This window comes from Onychostoma macrolepis, chromosome 18, assembly GCF_012432095.1.
Source record: "Onychostoma macrolepis isolate SWU-2019 chromosome 18, ASM1243209v1, whole genome shotgun sequence".
In the NCBI taxonomy this organism is placed as follows: Eukaryota; Metazoa; Chordata; class Actinopteri; order Cypriniformes; family Cyprinidae; genus Onychostoma; species Onychostoma macrolepis.
In genome coordinates this window covers 15,754,299-15,782,246 of record NC_081172.1, presented here as the reverse complement: position 1 = coordinate 15,782,246, position 27,948 = coordinate 15,754,299, and the positions used below count along the sequence as shown (strand labels likewise).

General features: G+C 35.4%; 1 protein-coding gene across 4 annotated transcripts in view; it reads right to left on the bottom strand.

Annotated features, from left to right (window-relative positions):
* The window catches only part of tp53i11b (tumor protein p53 inducible protein 11b), a 63,472-nt gene extending 40,980 nt beyond the window's left edge, over nt 1-22,492 (bottom strand). The window contains exon 1 of one of the 4 annotated variants that reach the window (XM_058751704.1): nt 22,335-22,492. The gene's annotated coding sequence lies outside the window, so the exon portion shown is untranslated. Of the gene's footprint in view, nt 1-22,179; nt 22,243-22,334 lie in introns of those variants that run through there. The other 3 variants (XM_058751707.1, XM_058751706.1, XM_058751705.1) reach the window with 3 other exon arrangements.
* Nucleotides 22,493-27,948: the final 5,456 nt, after the last annotated feature.

Genomic DNA, 27,948 nt, shown 5'->3' with positions numbered 1-27,948 from the left:
AATTTATGAGCTGTTACATAAGCATAAACTGACATCTTTGTTGTAGTTGCAGAATCGATTTATGCCGTAGAACAAAATGGGAAGTTTTCTTGAAGTAATGTTAACCACAGACCTTATTTTACTCATAAATCAAAAACCACTTTTCTAGAAACTCCTAAGGGAACCAAAGGCTCGAAAATACTCTTCAGGGTTTTAGGACTACAAATGAACAGCTCTATAGGCATTAAGAGATTAAAGGATCATGCTTATTGACATTATATATACTGTGTGTATATATATATGAGACAAGTCTGCTCACTTGGAGTGGGTGTGTGAAGAGCCGCCAGCGGAGCCCATGTCATTTGCGCTCTAAGCACGCAGAGACAGATGGCCTTGAAATCAAAACATTTGCAGAGGAGATGATTCAGTTTTGTTTGGAATGGTTAGAGTGAAATAATAATAATAATACTCTGTCTTAAGCCATTTCACCCTTCGCCAAGCGGAGGATGGCAGGATGAGCGCACACACGGAAACCTCCCTCCCGAGATGTTCAGAAGAGGTTGGCCCCCTGAGTGGAAGCAGCTTGCTGACAGCTCATTAAGCCTCTGTTCATGCTAATGTGATGAAAGTGTGAAGGAAAAGCCACTCAAACATCTTGTCCATCCCAGCATACGGCTGATCTTTCGACCAACGTAATTCAGCAGTAAACAACAACTGACACCGGATCTCCTCAAAGCATAGGAACAGACACTGCACCAGCAGGATGTTCAAGACGATTGGCTGCACATCCTGATATCGCCAACATGGCCCTCGAGCCAAAAAAGCACCTCAAGGAATTCTACTTACTCGTTCCTTGTCATCGAGCAAATCACACATTCATCTAAAGTGACTCCCAGCACAGCAACTACAGGAGCAATTCTGGGTCAAGTGACTTGCTCAAGGGCACAACAGTGATAGAGCCGGAACTCTCCAGGTTCTTACCAACTCCATGTTGCATGTCCATTGACAAAACTAACTGTGACTGCATTTGAGCTGAGCAGCAGGGGGTGTTGGGATTGAAGGTGAAGCCAGAGGTGATGTATATTGATAGGATTGTGTGCCAAATTTATTCATATAGCGCATTTACAGACAGACATTGCCCCAAAGTGCTTTACATTAAAAAAAAAAAAACAACAACAAAAGATCCCTAATATAAGGGGGAGCAAGACCAGATAGCGCTTTATAAACAAACAGGAGAATTTTGAGGTCAATCCTAAATTTAACAGGCAGCCAATGTCAAGATACCAATACATGTGATCCCTCTTTCTTGCTCCCATTGCAAACCTCACAGCTGCTCTTTGCACTAGCTGCAAGCAGACTATCACCGTCTGAGAGAGACTAATATATAAAGAATTACGATAATCTAACCTAGATGAAATAAGGGAATTCAATTTTCCTGGAAAGAAAATGCTTAATTTTGAAAAAAAAAAAAAAAAAGTTACCTTTAATGATGGCACTGACCTGCCAGGAATGTTTTTAAAGTGCATAAACTCGCGCTAGGCCGAGCTTCTCATGATGTTCTTTGGTAATGTAATGTTCTTTGCTGGTTTTCTGTAGCTGCTTTTTGAATAACTGAGGAAATGTAAGCATTAGAATTAGTAACTTACAATGTTTCTTCTAATTTGTTATGTTAAATACAAATTCAGTCATATTAGAAACATTAGGCTGCTTTTAGCCTTACGCTGGAGTTGGTTCACTTCCCGGCAATGAAACTAAGTAAATAAATAATTAAATAAATTAGCACAATAATATCGTGTATCAGCGATCTCATAGGCTGACGATAGGACGATATGAAAATTAAAGCATATCGCCCAACACTAATGTGCATTAGTATCTTGAGTCAATTTAGTTGTTTTTTCGAGAAAATAATGGGTCGTCTTAACTGTAACTTCAAAAAGCCCAGAAAACACCAAGGCAGAACACCGTATAACACCAGTTACGGCTCTTTCACTTTGTTTGGAACGCTCAAAATGAGTTATGGCATTCTGCCTTTGTTTAGCTGCGCATCAATATGAAGTTACGGTGCCGGCTTGGAGTTATAAGGTGTTCCCCCTTTGTTTTACTGACCATTAAAGACTGCTGCTTTTTAATTACAGTGTAACTTGTATACTTTCATACATGATCTGTCAGATTATTAGACAAACAAATTAGATTGCGATCTACCAAGGAGTTGGGGGAGTTCTCTGGGTTCGGGCTCTATCCCGAGCTCAGAACCCTCCCTCCGGAGAGCATGCCAAATATGCTTACTAATTGCTCAATCATATTATATATTAGTGCGAACTCGTGAAATCCATATCCTACCTTGTAACCCAATAAAATCAATTTATGTAGATCATTTTCATTACTAAAACATCTAATTGCCAAATTTCCAGTGTCCTACCTATAATTAATTTGGCTGGACAAATAAAAAAACTTTAAAGTCATTTTTCTCAGTTTCGCACTTTGGTCTTTTGCCTTTGTAGGGCAGTATAGCATTCATGTACTTTTTCTAAAGAACATGATTCACCTAGAAAATAAAACAAGATCATCGGCATAACAATGGTAATAAATACTATACTTCTGAAAAATAGTGCCCAAAGGAAGCATATACAAAGAGAACAGCAGCGGCCCCAAAATGGATCCCTGCAGAACACCACATAGTAAAGGAGCAAATGTGGAAGAAAAGTGTATATGACTTTCTTCTTTCAGACAAATACAATCAGAATGATATTAAAAATATCCTGGCTCTTTCAAGCTTTATAATGGCAGTGAATGGCTGTTGATATTCAATAGTCCAATAGAAGTCCAATAAAATGCATCCATCCATCCATCATAAAAAGTACTCCACATGGCTGGGGTGGGGGGCGTTTTCCTCTCTCCTCTGTACTTCTGTGTTCATCACTTCTCACCGGAGCTTACACTACGCCTATATAAGTCATCCACTGGAACTATTCCTTTTAATTTGAACTGAATTCAAATTGTGGCAGCAAAACTTATACAGAATTGTAATTTAAATGCAAGGAAGGTGAATGAAAATTAACTGAAATTCTAAGAAATGTAGATAAATCTAATTTTAACTAAGCTAAGCTTATCAAAAATAACTTTGGATGTTGGCTTAATAAAGATGGTTTGAAAGTTCTGAAAATATAAGTTTAAAAGCCTTAAAGTGTAGACCATACTGAAGACAGCTTTTTACAAACACAGCAGACATCAGCATTGTTTTGGCACATGAACAAGTTGTTGTTCATTGTGAAGTCTTATTATACACTAAAATTACCATTCAAATATACTTAATGATATCCCTTTCACATCAGGCTCTCTCTTAAAAGCCATTACTAAATATCAGGCAAAGTATAATAGGTGGGCGATCCAGGGCCCTTTCTGACACTATGAATGTGTGAATGATACAGTAAAGTGAACCGGGGCATTCACAGCGGCACTGCAGGAGAGAGGAAAGCACACCTCATGTGTCACGGCCTAATGTCTTTCACAGCTTGTGAAATTACAGCAAGATGGCCCAAAATAGAACTAGACTAAGTACAGCTGTTAAGTGTCTGAAACCTTTGATTTCTCTATTGAGCCAATCATTTAGGCTGTTCTTTGGGTACTTCAAACCTAACAAAATTCATTAAAATGTGTGCAAATCTTGCAAGAAAAGCATGAAAAACAAAACATTTTTCTAGAGTAGGCAGGTTTTCATGGTCCTCACCTCAAACATCAATAACTGTTATTTCCATCAGCAGGAGTCTCCACCAATGACATTTGGTCTCCTGTAGCATCTGTGAACAGTTTCAGGCTACTTGGACTGAGGTTCTAAGCCTGGCATATTGACAGAGTTGTAGACTCATAGGGTCTCTCTCTCACACACACACACACACAATTATATACGTTTAGCCCCCACAGAGTGGCACATACTTACATTCATAGTGTTTATTTGCAGGTATTTCATTGCCTTGGCTCTTCCATAAACACTTCCATAAGGGGGTTTTCACAGTGATGCCATATGAACCTCTGAGTGAACAATTTTTCAAAAATCCATTTTTTCTTAGTCTGAAGAACGTTTTAATAATCAAAAGAACCTTTTTCTATAAAGAACCTTTTGTGCAATGCTAAGGTTCCATGTTGAAGGTTCTTCCTGGAACCATAGATGCCAATAAAGAACCTTTATTTTTAAGCGTTAATGTTACCAGTTGCAAAAGCATTTTTAAATGTGCAAGACCTATTTTTTAGTTAAACAACACAAGGTTTAGCTCTTTTCATTTCACATAACACTGCATTGTATTCACAACAAAAAAGCCTGAATTTCCAGTTTCCCATGTAGCAGGGGCTTAGTGGTTGCAGTCAAATTGCCACACTGGGAAACATTCTTGACATATGACATTGCACAGAAAAGTGCTGATTGCAGGCGTATCAACAGACATCTTTATATATTTTGACCTGTCCTCACTGGTAAATCCTGCTTTTTTTTTTTTTTTTTCTTTTTTTGACATGAATCAACTTTTTAACAGTGATATCACGCCCCTAAAGCTTTATGAGTCATGCTCTTAAATTGGTGTGGTGGGTGCAGCTGCACAGAGAAGTTCAGAGATACTTGAAGACAAGCAAGTGATCAAAACCTCCTCACCATTCTGCCAGCACCGTCTGCTGTCACCAATAATTTGCAGAGCCAGTTAAGAAAGATTCAATACTGAGGTTTAGGTTAGAGCTGAGATAATGCATAAACAAGTGTGTACATCTCCAAACAAATCTGCACAGCTAACACGAAACCAAAATGGACACTATTTACATCCTTAAAAAATAGTCTACTCAAAAATGAAAATTGTGTCATCATTTACTCACTCTCACGTCTTTTCAAACATGTATGCATTTCTTTCATCTGCCGAACACATAAGATGCATTGAAGTTAAATAGAAATCAAAACTGTTTAGTTACCAACATTCTTCAAAATATCTTCTTTCCACAGAGGAAAAACAGTTATATAGGTCTGAAACAACATGCGGGTGAGTGTATGATGACAGAATTTCCATTTTTGGGTGGACCATCCCTTTAATGCAAATTTAATGCAAAATGTCCTGGTTCCTGATCTGTAAATGGATAATAGACATTGTTAACCAATAACCAAAAAGCAGGATATTAGTAAATTGGTTTTTCCTTTCTGCTATATAAAGCTTACTTTTCACAATTCAGATAATTCCCCACACTTTCCTCTTCTTCTCGCATTTCACTCAAAGTAAAATGGGTTGCAAAAAGCATTTCTTGTTGACTGTGGCTTTATGACATTATGACTAAGCAAAGCTGAATGTATTCTGTATTTTATGACATTTGATTTTAGTTTTTTTTTAACTGTCCAGCACACTTGTACTGTACAGCATGCTGTCAACTAAGCATGTAGCCTATATATTGTATATTCCTTTACTAATAGCATGCAGTACATGAGCACAACAGATTTCACTGATTCAAGTGGCATGTGTATCACTGTCATCTCAACCTTTCGCATCCCAGCAGTTTTAAAAGCCAGAATAAAACAGGATTCCGATAGAGATGAATGCATGGATTTCCATCAAAATTTAGCACAGGCATACTATGATAGCATGCAATTTAAAACAAAAAAATGCATTATATTCACTAAAAATCAAGAATTTTCACTTTTAGAAATTCCATGACATTTTCAATAATGACTCGAGCTTCAGACTCACATTTATGGTAATTTTTCTACAACTTAAAAGTCATGAACAGTCACAAACTGTAATTCTGTTGTGCAAGATTTTGCAGGCAAAAAAGGTGCATGGAGGCATTTTGCAAATTATTATAATATCTAGCTACCTCTGGAATATTAATTTCAACGATTCTTGACTTCATAATTCTAACACATACATAGTATGTGAATTGGGACAGAGTGTCTGTGACTCAAGTACACTGAACCTATTCTAAAGTTTGAAAACAATATTTCCCTTGACAATGCTATCATTTCAACCTTGTCCCAAGCACTACACCTATTGTTCTTGTGTTGTTCAATATAAACCACCAAAGAATAACACTTCAGTCTTTCTCATTCCCTTTTTTCCTCGCACTTTATCTCTCTCTCACACACACACACACACACACAGTCACTCGGCAAGAAGGTGAAAACAAGCTTTTTCACAGTTGTCTGAAGAATCACCACCAAGGACTTGCTTAGTATTTACACACAAAAAATAAATAAATTAAATACAGAAAAAGAAATAATGTATGTGTAGAAAATCCATTGAAATGACTATTAGTCCAGAGGTTTATGCATATCTGGTGATGTATATCCTCTTTAAATTAAAGCAGCCGTGACTCAGTGTCCTGTCAGTTTCTTTAACAAAGAAGTCTGGTGCTTAAATGTTGTTATTTCCCTTACCTGAAATGACCTGAACTCAATTAACACACTCTGTGTGAGAGTGTGTGTGAGTGTTTGTGTGTGTGTGTGTGTGTGTGTATATAAATGCACCAACGGAAGTTCGTCCCAGTGTAGGTAAACCTAAAGGCTTATTACTTCCAGATTTCAGGTAGCTATTAAAAACAGCATAACGCTGTTTTAACCATAAAAGCATTTCATTTCCGGTGCTTTATAATGGTTTACATCTTCCAATTCATATCCCCTAAATGGCACTGTATTTTCAGGGCAAAATTAGTACAAGCACAGCGCAAATGTCTTTCATGATAATCTAATTTGGGAGCTTTTCCAATTGCCGAGTGAGAAGTGAGCGTTCTTCCTCCCATGCTCTTCTGATTGTGGAGCTTCTGTTTGTACCTTTTTTTTTTTTTTTTTTTTAGAGAAAGCAATAAACAGCACATTAAGAAGAATGGCTTCAATTGAATCTGGATCTATGAATAAGAATTTCTACCGGGACAGATTAAATCACTGCCTCCTGACACAAATATGCTCTTTTTGTTTGAAATGATATTGACGGAAGTGAACTTTGCTGAAGGCTATTACAGTGCTCCAATTTGTTTAATAGAAAAATCATAAGATGCTGTTTTCTCAAGGGGACGCTGAACATCAGCAGCACACAATCTGATGCTTGAGTGCTTGCCTATGACCATTCATCCTCAACAATAAGGGCTTTCTGGCTACAGGCAGCTAATAGAAGACACACTGTAAAGGGTTAAGCAGGAAAGCATTATATGTGAAACTCGGCTGGCTTCTGAAACAGTTTTATAATAAGTTAGAAATGGCATTTTCAATGACGGCTCCCATCAGCACATCACCGTTGTCTCCAATGTTCCTTCTCATTCGACTGACTTACTTGCTATCCACGCCTGTCAGTCTTGCTTCAACTCTTCTTGACAGAGTACATCTTCACTATAATAAAGGTCTAGTTTGAATGGTTATTCAGCAAGATTTAAACCTGCATTATGTAACCAGATCATGGATTTCAATCATTCAGTCAGCAGGAGGCCAGGTTGTTGGCATACATTTGCATTCATTTACATAAATTTGTCTTAATTTCTCTCAAAATTATTTGGGTATATGTTTCACTGATAGGAACAAGGTACTAAATAGGACAAGGAATAAAAAAAATTGCCTAAAAGTCAATTGAGCAGCAAGTCAAGCCATATCGCATCTGCCACCATGAAAATAAATCAATAACAACTACTTAACGTAAGGGCTTGTAGTTATTTGTTGCCATTAACATTTAAGACCTTATTGAAACATATAAAACACTCCCATCATCACTAAAAAATGTAAGATATGTCTTGATTTTGACAACTGGGATATTCATATGGGAATTGTCATATGGATTCAGAACACTTAAAGCTATAGAGTATGAATTGCATGGGCTACATTTTAGGTGTTTTTTTGTAAAAAAATAAATAAATTCTTCTAACTAGGGTAAACGTACCTATTAAGCAAACTTCCATTTTGAGAACAGATTATAAAAAGAAAAATTAATTTATTATCCTACTTGATGTCTTAACCAATTGATATGTTTGTTACTATATACCTCCTATAATTTCAAGTCAATCAGATCATTGCACACTGAGATAAGTGTCTCCATGTGTCCACATTGTCTGGCGGCCATATTGAAAGCTGTCTGAAAACTTTCACCAAAAGAGTAGCCCCTTAAATGTGTGTTTTTTAGATTTTTAAGCCTTTATTTTGGGTATGTTTCACTACTTATTGTAAAATTAAGATATTAATGTTCAGACTTTTGCATTTTATAACCTGGAACTTGGATTTGGGAAATAATTACATTAGATCCAAAAGATAGTTTTAGCAACATAGCGCAGATGCTACAGAACACAGTTAGCTGACTAGCTGTATAAGATTGTGTGCTACGCTAACATATTACTTCACAGGCATTACTGGCTTGTACTTTTATATCCATAATATTATAAATTGACAGTTTATTGCTGGTCTGTGGTTTTACAGTGCTGTAATTTTTAAAGATTTCATATTATTTTAAGGTGAGCTTAAAGGGTGCGCTACTATGAAAATCACACAGCTTCAGTGTGACATCAATAAGAAAAAGTATAATTTCATAGATATTGTTAATAATAGTTGGTCATATTAAAATATGTATGAACTTAATACATGACCTAGACTATTTATTTAGCAAAATCCTTTCATTTTAATGAATATTACATGAAATGTATTAAACATTTGCTGTTCCCATTAGTGCACTCTCTTTAAGCTCTTCCACACTGAACGTCTATGTAAATACTTCATAAACAGACTTTAAATATTAACTGATGGTTGTCACTTTAAGTTGAGTTAATCGATTTTCTATGGATTCTATCAACTCAAATCTGCAGACTGGCTCTGATCTTTGACAACTAGCATCAACTTTTCCAGACGGAAAATCGGGGCAAAAATCGTGTAGTGTATTCCAGCCTTAAAAGACTATAGATAAATTGACATCCATTTAAAAAGAGGTTTCATAATGAGACAAGTTTCTGTGTTCATCCCCATGAATTAAACATTTTATTTGATTTTTGAATGTGTTACTTTGCTGAACATGGACTAGTCTAGATGTTGCAATGTGCTTAGATGACACTTCATTATGAATATATAACTGATCGACTTGAATGCCTTGTTGCTTGATTTTAGTGTTCTGTTTTTTTTTGTGATTGACTTTGTAACTTCAAAAAATATATACATTTACAATTATTCTTTAAAAATGTTCCTTAAAATAAACAAGAGTTTTTCATAAAACATGATGTGAGCTTAATGGGAACAGGGGTGTGCTTAAAGGGTACAAAAATTTACACATTAAGTACAGCCACACTTTTTGAATTTAACGATGTATACAGTATCTTAATTTAAATGCTTTTGTCATTTAAAATAAAATTAAATATTTTTGTGTGAGAGATTAATATTTTATTTTAACAACTTTTTGTACTGAAACCAATATTTTGTGCACTAAAAACGTCTCAATGTAGATTTTGGTGAGCTTAATAGGTACGTTTACCCTATTCTATATGGCATGAGCTGATTAACAGTTGACCCTTTGGAAAGACGTCAGCATGCTTTGTGATTACATTTTTGTTCAATTTTGTTATGTTCAACCAACTGAGATAACCAGATTAGTCTGAGTAAGCCACATCATGTTTGGCCTTGAATTTAAATAAATGAATTAAAATAAATTTACAAAGAAAACAAAGGACAGGAAACTCCCTCCGCCCATTCCAGGCCTCTCTGCAAGCAAACTCAAAATAACAGACTGTAAACAGAGTGAATTAAGGCCACTGTATTGCGTCACGCAGAACACAAACAGGCAGTATATGTCTGATGTGTGCAGGAAGCTGGCTGCATAGCCTACATTCCTCACTGCATATGAGGGATGAAACAGGAAACTGTGTAGTGTAGTGAAACCTGCAGGTACACTACCATTTAAAAGTTTGGGGTAAGTACAGTAAAAACAGTAAATTCGTGAAATATTATTACAATTTAAAATGTAAAGTGTAAGTGTAAAATGTAATTTACAATAATATATTTTAAGATATAATTATTCCTGTGATGGCAAAGCTGAATTTTCAGCAGCCTTTACTCCAGTCTTCAGTCACTACGTTTACATGGACATCAATACTCCGATTTTAATACGATTAAGACAATACTCTGATTAAGAGTCTAGCATGTAAACAGAGATTTTTGATGACCTTAATCCGGCTAAAGTCATAATCGAAGTAAACACAAGTCGAATTAAGACATGTGGAGTATTCCTATTTTAGTCACATTATTGAAGTGCAGTACAGACATGTAAACACTTTAATCAAACTATTACCGTCGTGTGGGATTTTTCGCAGCATTTTGCGACAGGATACACACACGGCAGCGGACAACCGTTTGACGGCAAATAAAAGAGCTTCAACACCGCCGTCGTCTGTATGCACGTACAAATAATTAACTGTACTTGAAGCTTTCATAAAATTAAAAATGAAACACCCAAAACTGTATATGACATCATCACGAAGACGAACTATATGTTTATGTGTGAAATTCTGGAGGAGACGTCAGATGGCGTCGTGTGGTGACGTAATGACGCAATGCCATTAATCGATCTATGTACAATAACATGTAAAACGGGAACATGAAAGGATTATTCTAAAAGCAACTCATGTAAACACCTTAATCATAATATTGTCTTATTCAGAATAAGGTAAATAATTAGATTACTGATGTCCATGTAAACGTAGTCACGGTCACATGATCTTTAAGAAATCATTCTAAAATGCTGATTCGGTGCTCAGAAACATTTCTTAGAATTATCAGTGTTGAAAGCAATTGTGTTTCTTAACATTTGTAATGAATAGAAAGTTCAAAAGAATTTTTTTTTTTCTTTTTAACACTATACAGTCATGGCCAAAAATATCGGCACCCATGCAATTCTGTCAGAAAATGCAACCCTTCTCTCAGAAAATTGTTGCAGTTGTAAATGTTTTGGTACTCGCATGTTTTTTTGGGGGGGGTTTTTTGTTGTTGTTTGCATTGGAACAAAACAAAAAAAACAGAAGAAAAGTCAAATCTGATATAATCCCACACAGAACCCAAAAAATGCACTGGAAAAAATTATTGGCACCCTTAACTTAATATTTGGTAGCACCCCCTTTGTAAAAAATAACTGAAATCAATCGCTTCCTGTAACCAGGAATGAGTTTCTTACACCTCTCTACTGGAATTTTGGACCACTCTTCTTTTGCAAACTGCTCCAGATCATTCAGATTTGAAGGATGCCTTCTCCCAACTGCTGTTTTGAGATCTCTCCACAGGTGTTCTATGGGATTCAGATCTGGACTCATTGCTGGCCATTTCAGAACTCTCCAGCGCTTTGTTTGTAACCATTTCTGAGTGCTTTTTGAAGTGTGTTTCGGGTCATTGTCCTGCTGGAAGACCCATGACCTCTGGTGGAGATGCAGCTTTCTGACACTGGTCACTACGTTGCGCCCCAAAATGATTTGGTAATCATCAGATTTCATGATACTGTTCGCACAGTCAAGGCATCCAGTGCCAGAAGCAGCAAAGCAACCCCAAAACATATTTGAACCTCCACCATGTTTGACTGTAGGGACTGTGTTCTTTTCTTTGAAGGCCTCATTTCTTTTTCAGTAAACAGTGCCATGATGTCCTTCACCAAAAAGCTCTACTTTTGTCTCAGCTGTCCACAGTACGTTCTCCCAGAAGGATTGTGGTTTTGTCGCATAAGTTTTGGCAAACTCCAGTCTTGGTTTTTTATGCCTTTGTGTCAGCAGTGGTGTCCTCCTGGGTCTCTTACCATAGCGTCCCTTTTCATTCAGATGGCGACGGATAATGCGAGCTGACACTGATGTACCCTGTGTCTGCAGATCAGATTGAATTTGTTTGGAAGTTCGGGGTTCTTTATCCACCATTCGAACAATCCTTCGTTGTAATTTTTCATTAATTTTGCTCTTCCGTCCACGTCCAGCTAGGTTAGCATGGGCTGTAAACCTCTTTATGATATTGCACACAGTGGACACAGGAACATTAAGATCTCTGGAGATGGACTTGTAGCATTGAGATTGTCCATGTTTTTCTCTCAAATCCACAGACAACTCATTACACTCCTTTCTTTTCTCCATGCTCAGTGTGACACACAACACAAAGGCTGAGTCAACTTTTCTCCATTTTAACTGGTTGCAAGTGTGATTACTATATTGCCTACACCTGTTACTTGCCACAGGTGTGTCTAAATACAAATTACAGGAGCATCACATGCTTGAAAAGCAATTATTTCTTACAATTTTGACAAGGTGCCAATCATTTTGTATTCATTTTTGAGTTTGACTTTTCTTCTCTGTTTTTTTTTTTTGTGTGTTGTTGCAGTGCAAACAAAAACAATAAGCACGTGAATACCAAAACATTTGCAATTGGAACAATTTTCCGAGAGAAGTGTTGCATTTTCTGACAGAATTGCAAGGGTGCCGATATTTTTGGCCATGACTGTAAATGTATTTACTGACACCTTTGATCAATTTATGTCCTTGCTAAAGTTTTCATTTCAGAAAAATCTTTCCTGTAGTGTACAAGATCATAGAGTGTAGCTACTGTACACTTCAAAAATTATATAAGTCCAATGAGAAATGCAACGAGAAATGTGTTTGTTTAAAGGTCAGTACTCTTTCGCTGGCTCTTCTTCATTCTAGTAGTTTTGGACTTTATTCTAACATCTACTGGTGTGGATGTATGAAGTTTGTTTACTAACTGCTGCCACTTTACACCTTGTTACTTTTCATCTAAACACACATACTCATGCATATCATCATGTTTATGCTTTTTAAAGTACTCGTAGTGACATCTGAAATAAGTAGTAGTAATAGCTCATACAACACAGCAAGAATGAACCATTTTCTTCATCTCGTGCACATAATTTCTCCAAAGTGTTGTTCATTTGTAAAACTGAGCTGTCAAAATGAAAATGGAAAATCAGTGTGGGATGTCTATGCGGTAAACTACACTGCACGTCAACAGGTGTGCTAAAATCCCATTTGCTATATCTATCTTCAAGCCCAATTATCCAGAAGCTCATAAATAGAGGGATGAATAGAGCGAGAGCACTGGAGTGAACAGATGCAGAACATAAAACATGGACTAGTAGACCGGCTAATTTTGGAGATTTACTGTACTTATCTCTCTCTTCCATCACCGCACCCTCAAACACTGCCGTGAAAGTTCAGTGATGAATTAAACCATAGACCACCATTGAAACAAATGTGAAAGAGATTTGTGTTCACACTGCCAATGAAACATGACACCGGCACACACACAACACAATGTTCTACTATGAACGTACATTCATTGCCGCTACAAAGCCTTAGTTGCGTCAAAACAGTGCTTCTCTTTGAAACTCTGTCAGTTTTGCCTACGGCCTGAAAGCCACTATTAATGCTTCTTTTATAAGGGTCTGACTGTAAACGGCACCATTCATGAGCAGAGCATATACCGAACCCTTATACCACCAAATTATGATGAATTTAGCGGAATATTCTGCAGTCGTGCTCAAAAGACCAGAAAAGCTTCCCACCGCAGCCACTACTGCTCACAAAAATGATGACTGATTAGTTTCCTGCATGGAATCTGTGCTCACAGATATTCTCTGAAAGCTTTGAAGATTTCCTCAGAACTTAAATGTCCATGATTTACAATATTCTACACATCCTCCAACCATATTGCAACTGCATTTCGCAGAAGCTTTCTTTAACATATTTTTACAATATTTAAAATTTATTCCACAGAATCTGGAAGCAATTTTCCTTCATTATCAGCACAGATTCTGTGTGGGATGCTGACTGGCTCTCCTCAAAGTCAGTCCAATCTAAGATCAATTGGGATTTGTTTGGATTGTGAAAACTGGCCATTACATACTATAATTGTGCCAGACTGATCGCAAGTTTGCTAAAACAGCTATTGTTTAACATTATACAATATTCTGTGTAAGTAAGGCAAGTTGTTTCATTAAAGATGTCTTATTTTTCATTCGGATTAACATTCACCAATGTTAAAAAGTTCAGGTTCAGAGTTTGAAAGAAATCTCTTATGTTCACAAAGGCCGCATTTATTTGATTAAAAATACAGTAAAAACTGAAAAAAGATATAAATAGCCGTTTTCTAGTATATATTTGAAATTAATTCATTAAATTAAAATAAATTTTCTCTCGCCATTGCTCCAGTCTTCAGTGTCACATGATCTTTCAATTCAGAAATCATTCTAATATACTGTTTTTGTACTCTAGAAACATTATAATTATTGTTTTTACTATCAGCATCATGATCAATGTTGAAAACATTTGTGAGGTTTAATATAGAATACAGAAAGTTCAAAAGAGCAGCATTCATTTTAAATAGAAATATTTTATAACATTATAAAATGTCTTTGCTGTCACTTTATTAGATTGATTTAATGCACCTTTGGTGAATGAAATACCTCAAATTTGTGAACAGGCCAATATAGGGTCAATACAGGAAATATCAATATAATATCATATCAATATATATATATATATATAATATCAATATAAGGTTTTGATTTCTTGATGACCTTTACGTAATTAATTTAAAGAAAATCTTTAAACTAATTATCATACAAGAGTTGCAGGTATTTTACAGACATTTAAAACTGGCCCATGTAAAATTACAAACACTATCGAAGATAAATTAAGATAAAAAGGCCAAGGCACTGTGAGGTCTGAAGCTCAGTACAGCTTGAATTTAACAACTGCTCAACACAGAGGAAAAAATATATAATTTATCAAGCAGTGGAATGTTATTGTTTGACTGCTGCTCTGTCTACTAATCTTGAAAAGTCAAATAACTATGTTTCCACTCCAAGCATGGATTAAAGAACTGCTGTAACTATTTAAATTGAAGTGGAATTACAACAAGTACGTTCCACTGAGAAAAGAACAGAAAACACTTTTAAAGAATCTCAGCAAAAACCTGGTGGCTAACTGCATCACCATTTAGAAACATATTAGAAAAAGTCATTAAATAGCTCCAGCTAAACAGATCTTTGGATACTCGTGTACGGTATTTTAATAGCATTTCACTTGAAAATCACTCCTAGAAATTATATCAGTATGTCCCCGAGCCCCATAGTGCTTTACTTATTGGTCTCCGTTTGCCTCACACAAGTGAGAAAGGTCTACTGGGTAGTATTAGAAGAAAGCACAATCTGACAATAAACCATAGCTAAGCCAGAGCTAGCATAATGAGAACAACAACAGTTAAGACAGCATGACCATCTCTAACAGTGGAAGAGCAACCTTTCTAATTTAAGACGGTCATGTGCAGCAATGTGTTGCATAAACACATTCAGTAACCTTACCTGCTTCCATTTTGTGTATTCTGCACAATAGAATAATAGAGTCAGTCAAGAGCACTGAAAGTGCACATAGCTTAACTTAGAAATGAAACACAGTGTTAATTTAACAGTGTGAGACATGTAAGGTTCAATAGATTGAAAGTTTGAATCCAGTTAAATTCACAAACAAATAATTGATAAAAATGTATATTTCCTCAAATTAAGGTAATTTAAGACTTTACAGACATGTAAATCATTGAATACACATTACAAAAAAAGTATAATTCAATTGATTTTTTTATATAATTATTATTAACTGAAAAGTTCAAATGAAAGAACTAAAATGAATCATTAATTTAAATGATTAAATGAAATATGTACATTTAAATAAAATTCTTTATTATAAAAATATTTATAATATTTTGGTAACACTTTACAATAAGGTGTCATTTATTAACATTAGTTAATGTATTAACTAACATGAACAAACAATGAACAATGCATTTATTACACTATTTATTAATCTGTTTTAATGTTAGTTAATGAAAATACAGTTGTTCATTGTTCGTTCATTTTAGTTCACAGTGCATTAACTAATGTTAACAAACAACTTGTGATTTTAATAATGCATTAGTAAATGCTGAAATTAACATTAACTAAGATTAATAAATGTTGTAGAAGTAATGTTCATTCTTAGTTCATGTTTACTAATGTTGTTAACTAATGTTAACTAATGAACCTTATTGTAAAGTGTTACCAATATTTTACATTTATTTATAAAATTATGTATTCTAAAAATAAATGAAGGAAAAAATTAATTAATTAATTAATACGTTGTGATTTTAAATATTATAGTGAGTGTTGGATGATAGCAAAAAAATAAATGTAAAAATGAAGAGAAAAAAAACAAAAATCAAGCACCACTGAATATTCAAGATGGACACTTAAAAAAAAAAAAAAACCTGATATACGTTTGGAATATATTGTGCATCCCTAGCCACATATGAGTACTAATCTTCCTTTTTAAGAAAATCATTTTCAGCAGCGATTGACAGCACTTCTGACTGAGCTTAAGCAGTTTTGAATTCTAATATTTCTACACAGACGTCAGCTTGTCTGCGTCATGCCAAACAAAAGCAGGTTGGGTAGACAGAGCACAAGTCAAAACGACTCAAATCAATCCACTCAACGAATTCAATCCCAAACGGCACCCTCTGTAACCTGATAAGGCCAAGCATGAGCTTCAGGGGCTTAGATGCTTTAGGCAGATACTTATTCACCTATTTAGAATTATTTAGCCCCAAAATGTGTAACACATTGTTTTCTTCTTGCTTTAACCATATGGAACCTTGGCTAAAATCAAAGGGATTGTTTTCAGTCTTGCAACAATGCAGTCTCAAAAGAGCCTGGGCTGCCTAGGCGTAGTAATCCAATCTGTGAGAAATCCAGGGGAGGACATCTGTTCATTTTGTGGCACAGCGGTGCCCTGCTGACATAACAGTGTTGGAGGAAATTAAACTAGAAGCTAAACTAGACCCACACTCTGAGGGCCCAATCAGAAAGAACACAGTATCCTTTTCTCAGAACAATCCACTTCTGTGACAGATACTTGACATAAAAATAAACATCCATATATTTTTATATAGTATAGTATAAATGGTCACCACTTTTAGTGCTGTATATGTCAGCATTCAATATTCTGTTCTGAAAGTGGTTTAAGAAAAACAACAATTTAAACAAGTTACAAGCTTTCAAAATAAATGATCATACTTACAGCTTTCAAGTTCATGGCCACCAAGATCAAATATTGAACAGGGGTTAGTTTGCATGTAATGATGTACAGATGATACAATTCTGGGCAATATTGATAAGCTGATTTTATAAGCCTACTACAAGAATAATACACAAATAAAATTATGTTTTAGGCATCACAACATTATAATGTGCATATATTAATTTTGAGACCAGTTAAAACTCAGGGTCATTAACGTATAAGGATTTTCGACAGGCAAATTTTAAAATACAAAAAATAATAATATCTTTTGTAGCTGTTCAAACATTAAGAAGGTTGTGTACACATAAATTCATATTATAATACATGCTTAACATTTTTTTAGATGTTCTCAGTAATTACAGTGTTTAGAAATATTATTTGCATTTCTTTTGAGTTTTTGTAAATAATGATCTCATATTTTTGTTCTATAATTTCAGAGTTGCCTTCTTAATTGTAGTTAGCAGACTTATTTTATCTGTAAATTGCATAAAACTGATAAAAATATTTTTCAAAATACCATTCACTTAAGCATACTATAGCAGTGATTTATATTTCAGCCACAGAAATTAGATTATTTATTTTTAATTTAATAGTCATTGCTATTATTGGTCTCACCTCATGATGAGTGGTCGCTCCAAATGACACAAAGACCTTACATCATTAAAAATCTATTTAAAGAAATGTGTGAAAAGTTCAACATATGGCATTAACTGCAGTAAATTTGTTTTAGACCCAGCTATTTCAAAATTTCGCCCAACCTTGGCTGCTCAATTGACCCTTCGCCGGGAGTTTGATTAACAGGCAATCAAACTCCCGATTAAGAAGGGTCAATTTAGAGTAGCGGAAGGTTGCTGGCTCTGAAATGAAATCATAAACATCTTTCTCAAAGCAGAAAATGACATCTGGAGTTTGTGCTTGACTGCAGGGTCAGAATTAACATGCTGCCTATGGCGAGCGTTTATTTTACTTTGCTTGGCAGTGGAATCTGGTAAAATAGATTAAAATTAAAATTAGATGCTCTAAATTATAATTTTTAGCATTTTTTCTTATATTGTACAAATATTAAACATAAACCGCCCGAAATGACCCAAATTGCATAAAAATCTATTCCAAATTATATTAAAATAAAGCATTTTTTTGTATATAAACCATTAATTGAATATAAAAGCACAAAAACTGTGAATCTGGGACATATATCTATAATGGAAAACACTCTGCAGTGGTCGCATCACATGATATTTTCAAATTCTGTCAAAATTTACAAGCACGGAATTAGCCACCTAAACAAAACAAGCTATCTTCCCATGAAAGGTCACTATGAAATTTATAATAAAAATCAATGCTTGTAGAAATAACTTAATATTCATTGTTTTTTTGAGGTCATACCACATGATATCCAAATGTGGTAACTACATACCAGCCATTAAAAAGGTAATTTTTTCCAAATTTGAAAGAGTTACAAACCTGCTTGATGCTTCTATGGGTCCTTGGCAAATTGTTATATGATGCAACGTACTATCTTTGAATGAATTTCAACATAAAAGTGCCAAAATGGTAGTTTCTTGATGGTCGCACCACATGATATTTCATAAAATGGAGCTTATTGGACAAAGTTTGTTTGAATATTATGATGGAAATATAAATACAAATGCTTTGCAATATTATACAGGATTACAAAACACTTTGGAAATCATACCAAATAGTGCAGAAAATGAATCTGAATAAAGTTAGGGTAATTTCAAAGATGTTTCCAAAACAACAATTATGGCCGGATGGTCGCACCACATGATGTTTTGACACTTTGAATAACAGAAAAGTTACAAATAACTAATGTTTTTTGAAAAGTTAAAGGTAGTACTTCTTATATATGGCATGTTTTTTATGCATTTAAACCAATTTTTAACTCAAAAATCAGAATATGCATATTGTATTGTATTGTATATTATGTCAGAAAATGTATATTTGTTACATATTGCTATCTTTAAATTAATCACTCATATAAAGATTTAGTTATATGACCCAATATAGACCAAAATAATCATGATTATGTTTTTTTTCCCATAATCAAGCAGCCCTACCTAGCATGTTGGGCCAAACATTTAACCCAACCAGCTGGGTTAAAATAACTCGGCATGTGTTCTGTCCAATATTTAACCAGCGCTGGATTGCCCAGCATTTTTTCGAGTAAAGACTTTGAGGAATGTCTTGACTTGTGTTTCCTGAATGCTCCGCATTACAAGTGCAACCAGATGAGCTACTGAACAGGTTTTTGCAGTTTTGCAGAAATGTAGTCAAACTGACATATTTCCAACGAGTCAGGGTTGATAATATCAACAAATAATAAAAAATAATTAAAAAAACATGAAAAAAATAAATGCAAAATATCAATAACAGAAATTGTGAATAGATTCCTGGAGGGATAAAGTACTGTGTCCACTACAATGATCATATCACATTCTAAACTATGTTGAGCACGCAAAGATATCATATATGCACAACCTATGACTGAAGGGAACATATATTATTTAAGAATAAACAACTCAAGTGTCCATCCCAAACAGACGGTCATCTTTAGAAACTCTAAAATAACAGGTAATTATGGCACTAACTATACTCTAGCCTAAATCCTTTTTTCAGTGTAGCATCTTCTACCAAACTGTCCATCATCATGGAATCATGGGATACAGCAATTGAAGATTCTTTAGTCTGAAATATGGTGCCATCACAGTTTCAAACAACAGTGCTTGAAAAATCAACCCAGTGATAGAATAAGACAGGACAGAAAGCAGGTCACCATCTGCTTGTCTTACACAGAGTGCTGCACTCTTGTGAAATAGCAGCAGAGCGGTTTCCCTCATTGCAGTGACATTAAATCATCATCACCACTATCGACATGATTAGAAATCAAAATGATCATATTGAGGAGAACTTCTCAGCCTCAACGAATGAAAGCAGATAAAAGCTGCAAGTAGCCTAATGGATAATGACACTCTCTTTACAGGTCACTTCACAGCATTGCCAACCAGAAATGTCATTTATTACGGAGATATTTTATGCAACTCACTGTAATCAATCTTTGAACAAAAGAGGAAGGCGTTTTCTTCCATATTTCCACTCCACAGACAGGCATAACTACATATTCTGTTCTCATGAGACATCTGAAATGGACCGAAGGGTCCTGTTTACATATAATCTGGATTTCGATTTCCATGCCCTTTCAAGCCCTCTATTTCAAAGAAAGCAAGTGGTCAGTATCTGCACTTTATATAAAATGCATAACCCCTGCTTCCTTATGTTACCATGGTAACAGAATCGGGAAGAACGGGACAGTTTTCTCCTCCTTTGAGTAATAAATTCCCACATATTTACCGCCCACACCTGTCTCCAGAACGAAGATCAGGAAAACACATGCAATACAATCACTGCTTTATGCTTTTATTATCAAAAATGGCAGCAGCACAAAAAGTGCTATGGACTTTGGATCATTGCAGCATGGTTTTTCTCGTAAAACTCTAGCGAGGCAGGCCTGAGGATCACCATTCACACCAGCTGCTTGAGGAATCACCTCAGACGGCACGACCACGATGGTTCTTTGAATTCAGCGGTTACGTGACAAACCACACAAAAACAAATGGTGAAAAAAGGACTGTGGGCACGAGGACATAAAACAGCCAGACATTACCAAAACATTTCCTTGCACCTGTCCTTGTTTCATTAAGACTATGAGCAACAATTCTCTGACCTTAAGCAGCGCAAGTTAAACGTCAAGAGAGGGAGCAAAGATTTCCAAGAATTCCTTTACAATGCCAAGAACATGATTACAGCAAGACTACTGACAGTAAATACTTGAAACCACAACAAAGCTCAAATGCTGCAAGTTTGAGAGGAGGAAAATGTTCATTGTCTTTGTTGTCACATGTGTGTCTTTTCCAAAAGCTTCTTGCTATGAAATAAGTATGGAAAGGCTTTTAATATTATTTGAATTTAAAATTCAATGCATGCTTCACTTGAAATCTCTGTCTGTGCAAAGACCGTGGTTTAAAAAACATTTCCGAGAGCAACCAATGCAGTGATGCAGACTTACAAACTCCATATTGATTTAACATTTAACAAATGTCTAGATGACTATTCACATAATTTCATTATGAATCTCTGTACTGTTGCCCAGTAATCATCAACTTAAAGTCCGAGCATTAGGCTACAGTATACACAAGCTGCTAAAAATCATTTCTTGTACAATTATGAAGATGGACTTAAAGAAGGGTAGAAGTCTAAATTAAACACTTCAACAACCGTGTCATTCCACAAAAATGGTGTGTCTTGTGTCAATCAAAGTATGTTTTTATAGGCATTTTTCATCAATCAAATAGCTAACTTTTCCTTAAGAGCTTTAAATTTTTGGCTGGAAAAAAATGTCTTGGTAATATTCTTTATATTAGGCCTAATATAGCCTATATATTTATATAATAATGTTATTTAGTATTTAAAAACATTGATAAAAATCCCTTCTCATAAAGGATTTTAACTTAAATTGTTATCATGATTATTATTAAAAACTGATTATTTGTAGTAAGGCACATCTGGTCTAAACTATATCCCAACACAGTTTTTCTCCCTTTTAGTTTGACATGGTCGCTTTAACATTTACTTTAAAGTCACCTTTTCAACATGAAAGATATATATTTCGCGGAAAGACCAACCGTAAAGAGAAATAACAATATTAAAAGCTGTGCGCACTGACAAACTAATGTGAGGGAATCTCTCTCACCAACCTCCAGAGCCGCGCGAAACGCACCGGTTGGTAAGAACGACAATTATTTATTAACGTTAAAAATGTGACACAAGCCACTCAGTAAGTGGGATATTGCATCACACAAATCTTTCCAATCCAATCTTACGTTTTAAAGGAGGTGCTTTCTAAAGAAACGTTTATAACTGTCAAACCAGTGTGCGTTTTGAGAAAGAGAAAGTTGTCGCGTGCTCCAGCGCGTACCCTCAATGCCCAAGCTGCTTGTTTGTGTGCTCCATATTACTTTATAAAACACATGTTGAGCGGCATCAAGCGTGGTCTGTTTAAGAGTGAATGAAAATAAACTTCCTAAAACAGAAAAGCGCACCACTCTTTACCATTCCTGCGACACCGCGTCCGTTTCACTGTTACAAGTCAAATGAGAGTAGCCAGTACCTACTCCTGTGTATAACTATGTGAGGTTGATAGGTGTAGCGACCGCACAAAGATAATTAATCTCTGATAAGAATCCAAAAATAAATATTTTTCTCACCAGTGTGGTTGAAAGGAGCTTCTGCGTTTCTGCTGCGGTATCTTCGGTATGCCGTCCGATTATTCTCTTGATAAATTTACATTGCAGTGCTCTTTGGGTTTGCAAACAACCAAGACTCCGACGGATCTATAAATTTACCGTAATGTCACACACACACAATATCAGCGCAGCTCTGTTTACCGTAATAGACACAGCGCGCTCGTGTACACGTGACACACAGATTGCTCACAGAAATACGAATGAATGGAGCCTCTGCTGCTATAAGACACAGAATACTAGCATTCTATTGATATTTCTGAAATCTCTCTATATCTTTAAGTCTCTATATCTTGAAGTGGTTTTGTAACGATTTTCACAGCTGAAAGAAGATTATAAAATAGTGTTGACTTTCAAACAAGGATGATTGAGGAAACAAATATTGAAGGATTAAATTATTTAAAACACATTGGTCAACCAACAATCACAATAATTAGAGGGGACAGTGTCCCTTTTGATGTCTATAGTAGTTGTAGCACTGGTTCCAAATGCATTTCGGATACCTACGATATTATGGTGCAGAAGTGTCATACGTTAGAGAGGCAATCGTGCAATCAAATTGTTTCTTCAAAGATGCCAAAGCGGTGAATGTGGTTAATCTGTACATATTGATCTGAAGAGAACTGGTTTCAAGTGGTGAGGAGTAGCCTAGGTGCCATAAATGATCTGTTCATCTAAATAACCTTGTGTCTAAAATACCTCAGTCTGATAGCTTACTTGCTATTTGCGAATAAACAAATCTGCACGTGAGAATTGCATCAGCTGTGACTCCGTAGTAAGAAAATCTTCCACGGGAGAGTGAAAGCATGCATTGGCTGTATAGTTTAGACATGAAAGCAGCCCACATAGAATTCTGAAGTAATCTCATGAGACACCAACCCACACACTCTTTAAAAAATGTCTTGCCAACAACATAATGTTTAATATTTAAACGTCAGTATACAGTAGCAAAAAGGGTACTCACACTCAGCTTTCAATGTCCTCGTTTTCCCAGTGAGGCATGAACTTGAATAATATTATATAAGCATGCCTCTATCATTGTGAGTTCTACTGATAAGCATTTGTGAGTTTTTTACCCAAGAATTCTTGTAAATATGTACTGTTTGCTAGCAAGAGCATGTTGGAAAAAAATTATGATATGAAAATAGATATAGTTTACTTAACGGTAAAACCCATTTCCTCCAACTGAGACATTACTAGAAATATTTTGACACTAGTGTTTAACTTTTGAATCTGTTTAAGGGAAGGAATAAAATGTCCTGCAGCTCAGTATTGAAAAATGTGATCAAAATGCCAAAAGCTGTCCTGTTTGTAATAAGTGGTCGGCTACATGTTACCCAGTCTCTCTTGGTTTTGATTTCTGTCATAATTAGGGTTTCCAGTCTGTGTTGACTCATTCATTACTCAGGGCAATTAAAATGATTATAAGGATCGTAAGACTTTAATGAGAACAGTAATTTGCACATTCAGTTCAGTGTAGTGCTTCTTCCCACAAGAGCTGGATTACTAAATAGTGCAGTGTTGAGGGCCATTACATTTAAATGCCTATTGGTTTGTATTGTGAAAAAAAAATGCAGAGACAATTATGAAGTAATTTATTAGATACCTAAAGGATGAACATTTGATCAATCTGAGCTGCGAATTTCATCTCAGCTTTGAGACTAATCAAAGTATTCAGTTTTCAGCCTGCTACTCAAAACAATAAGTTCTTTTTGCAAAGTACAGTTTAATTTTGGATTTTGATTGACACATTGGATTTTGCATCAAGATAAATCACGACATTCAATTTCTAGTCTGCTATACTGGAAACCAGACCTTATTTTCATGTTATTTGCCTTATTTTCTATTACTGTCCTTAAAATAGGCTTCTAAAAGCTATGCGAATAGATGCAGCATTCATATACTAATTAAATATGATTTATCAGACCTCTAATAGCAATTTCAAGGCTTTTCACTTCATGCAATACAACTTTGGGTATCAGATTGTCAAGATGTCTGTCAGCTAGAAAAGAATCAGACATTTTACAGACAGCATATAATTCAAAGATAATTCCACATCATTTTTGCAATAGTCTTGGAAAAAAGGCCTTTATAAGAAATGATATCAATAGTTTCCTTTGATGAAAACTCCTCCAAATAGCTTTGAAAAACTGAAAAAGAGGACAAGTGTTAAATGTGTCGATACTGCGGTTGTTAAAAAGGCACATTACAAATCTGAGGGAAAATAAACAATATTCATTACTCATGCAAAATCTTTGCATCTCTCTAAGGATAGAGGCATTTATAAATGTCAGACGCAGGCTTTTGAGAATAAGAGGATGTGAATATCAATGCATTCTCACAGCCTTTCATCAAATCTTTGCTGTGTCCGATGTTGTTTTTTCACTTTAACATTCATTCACAATGTTATATCAAACATAGTTATTCTGTGTGTAAATGGAATGTACAGAGAGTTGAGTCTTACATTTTTCTGCACACTGAAAAGCAGCTGAATTTTAGCTTGTGCATGAACAAGAGCTTGTGCACGAAAGGAAAACAGAATGATTCAACAGTATTAACAAGACTGCAGAAAGCAAACATTTAATTCTACCACCTACACACATCTGTATAGATTACCCATAGATCTGAGCTCAGAGATGCCACTTAGATCTATCAGAACATGTCGAGACGGAGCTTTGTTCATTTTGTTGCCCTGCTTTTAAGGATAGCATTGATCTGAGAGCAGTCATTAGAGGGGAGGGTGTTCCTTTACATTGACTAAACCTGAAAGGGGCAGCGAGATCCCTATAAGTCTCATGGCTTACAAACTTAGTCAACCCAGTCCAAAATTGAACAAACATGACCTAACCATGATCAAATCAATAACACTGGATGTTATTGTGCACTCTGCTGACCTCCTTTTAAACCCCTTTCAGTTCTCCACTCATCTGGAACTGACTGACATTACAGTAATTCAATATCAAACTGGCCTGAGATGAGCTAATGTTAGCTTTGAGTTTGGTAATAACATTATAAACATTACAAGAACACACGAATGGTGTACTTTAAAACAATTTTCACTCAGGAATTACTAGTAAAATTCATAAAGAATTACAAAGAAACATGTAAAACACTGAATTACATGAAGTAGTCAGACTGAAGTAACTTTCTAGTAATATTTGTTTTATTTACTGTTTATTGTTTATTTTTATTGAGAGCCAAATTAATAATTGTCTTATCAGGCATTTGAATGCACCTGATACTGATTTTTAAAGGGGTTATTCACCCAAAAATGAAAATTTTGTTGTCATTTCATTATCATCATCATGTCATTAGACCCCAATGACTTTCATTGTATGGATAAAAACATAAAAAAATATCTTCTTTTATGAAAGTGAGTAAATGAGTAAATTGATCATTGCAATTTTGTTTTGCAAAATTTTTGCCAAAAGTTTTGTGTTTTGCCATTGTCACGGACCAGTCAGGCCCTTCACTCCACCAATCACATCGCTCCACATCCCCTGAGTATTAATCACACTCACCTGCACCTGATCACCATGCCAATCACCAGCACTATAAAGGATCACCACACACACACTTCAGCGTCCGATCTTGTCATTGCTACGTGGACTCAACCTCTTGGTAGCCTGTATCTGAAAAGACCATATCCTTCCGAAAATCTAAGAAATACTTACCCTGTCTGACTTACCTGCTGTGTTCTCCCACCTTGTGTCCTCCTCTCTTCATAGAGCTCTGTCCTCGAAGTGTGTGTGTGTCTCCCCAGATCGATCCTGTCTCGTCTCCCTGTACGCCTGAGGAAAAGAGAAGAATCTCAAGCACATCATACTACCCGTTTGATTTACCATTCTGAAGTCACCTCACCTTGCAAGAAACCCAAAGTCACCTGAGTGTCTCACCTGTTTTAATAAACACCTAATTCTCCTTTACCATCTTCGTGTCAGAGTCCATCCATAACAGCCATATAGTTTGATTTTAATTTGTGTATTGAAAACGTAGACAGCCACTTTCAAGCTGTGTGAAACTAAGCAAGTTCTAAACTTGCCTTTAATACACACAAACTCTGCTCTCCACAAAATTGCTGAGTGAATGAATTCTCCCAGTCAAAAGAAAGAAAAAAAACCTGGTTTGTTATCATAAATTATGACCGTATTACGAAAATTTGTACAGTCTTCAATGTGACAGAAATCATGTTTAAATGCTGAAAGAACTTCAAATAGACTTTGAATAGCATTAGTAGCTTTTCAGGTTCACAAGTGAAAATGAAAAGCTCTGAAGCTTATAATTGACTACATAACTTAAGCTCAAATGGTACAATAAAAAGCACTGAAAGCATTGTGTGGCAATAAATACATTTTTAATAAGTCATGAGAGTGCAGCTACTCTCGGCTCCTTGATAAAGTATGTTTAGACAACTTTTGGATTATAACTCCATGGACTCTTAGGAGTTAAAACCTAAAACCCTTAAGGATTTGTACCTTTAGAAGCACAACAGCTTGTCACTGGGCCAGAGCCCTTCTAACATACAGTAAGGGCACATGTTTCTACTCTAATATTATTCAAGTTCATGCCTCGCTGGGAAAACGAGGACATTGAAAGCTGAGTGTTTTCCCCTTTTTGCTATATATTGACTTTTAAATATTAAACTGTTGGCAAGACATATCTGCTTAAAGAGTGTGTGGGTTGGTGTCACATGAGATTACTTCAGAATTCGTAGACTGCTTTCATGTCCAAACTATACGCCCAATGCTTTATTCTCCCTTGGAAGATTTTCATACTACGGAGTCAACAGCATAAATATTCAGGGGTAGATAAGGTACAAAGAGTTGTTCTTTAAGGGTTCTGCCTCAGTGACAAGCTGTTATACCCCAAAGGTACAGTGTTTGCACATTATTTCTGATAGTGTGCCAGGTTACATACAAATACCATGACATTGGCATTTAAATTGCTTTAAGTGTTGTAGGTTTTACCTCCTACATCAGTTCCTTATTCAGGTCAAGCTTGCCAGACAATTATTACTTAAGTTTGCAAATGCACTGAAGACTTGGGTCAAGGACAAAACTCATTGATATTTCGAGGTTTTAAACATTCATCTATTTGAATGACTAACTGCAGCTGAGGTTGTATTTGAGCATACGTGGTCTCTTTTCTTCACTAAACTTACACACAATTTCTTTATAATATTGCAGAATTAATTCATTAAACAATTGCGAAGATGGTATTTTAACAAAATTCTGCATCTTATTTACTAGCAGACAAATTGTGCAGAACTGTATTTAAATTAAGTCACTGTCAAACTTTTCAGCACAAACACAGCTAATTGTATTTTGTAAATTTATTTATGTGAATTTAACAGATTACAGACTGCGCCTTAGTCACCAAAATCAGAACTATTTGTCCAGTACAATTAAAGTTGTGCTATTGCCATCCATGATGAAGATACATTTAAAATATCAGTGGAAGTAGAGAGATCTTTTTCTTTTTCTTTTTTAACATATGAGTTCAACAAAAAAAACAAAACAAAAAAAACATAAATAAAATAAATAAATAATAATTAAATGTATACATGGATGAATTGTTC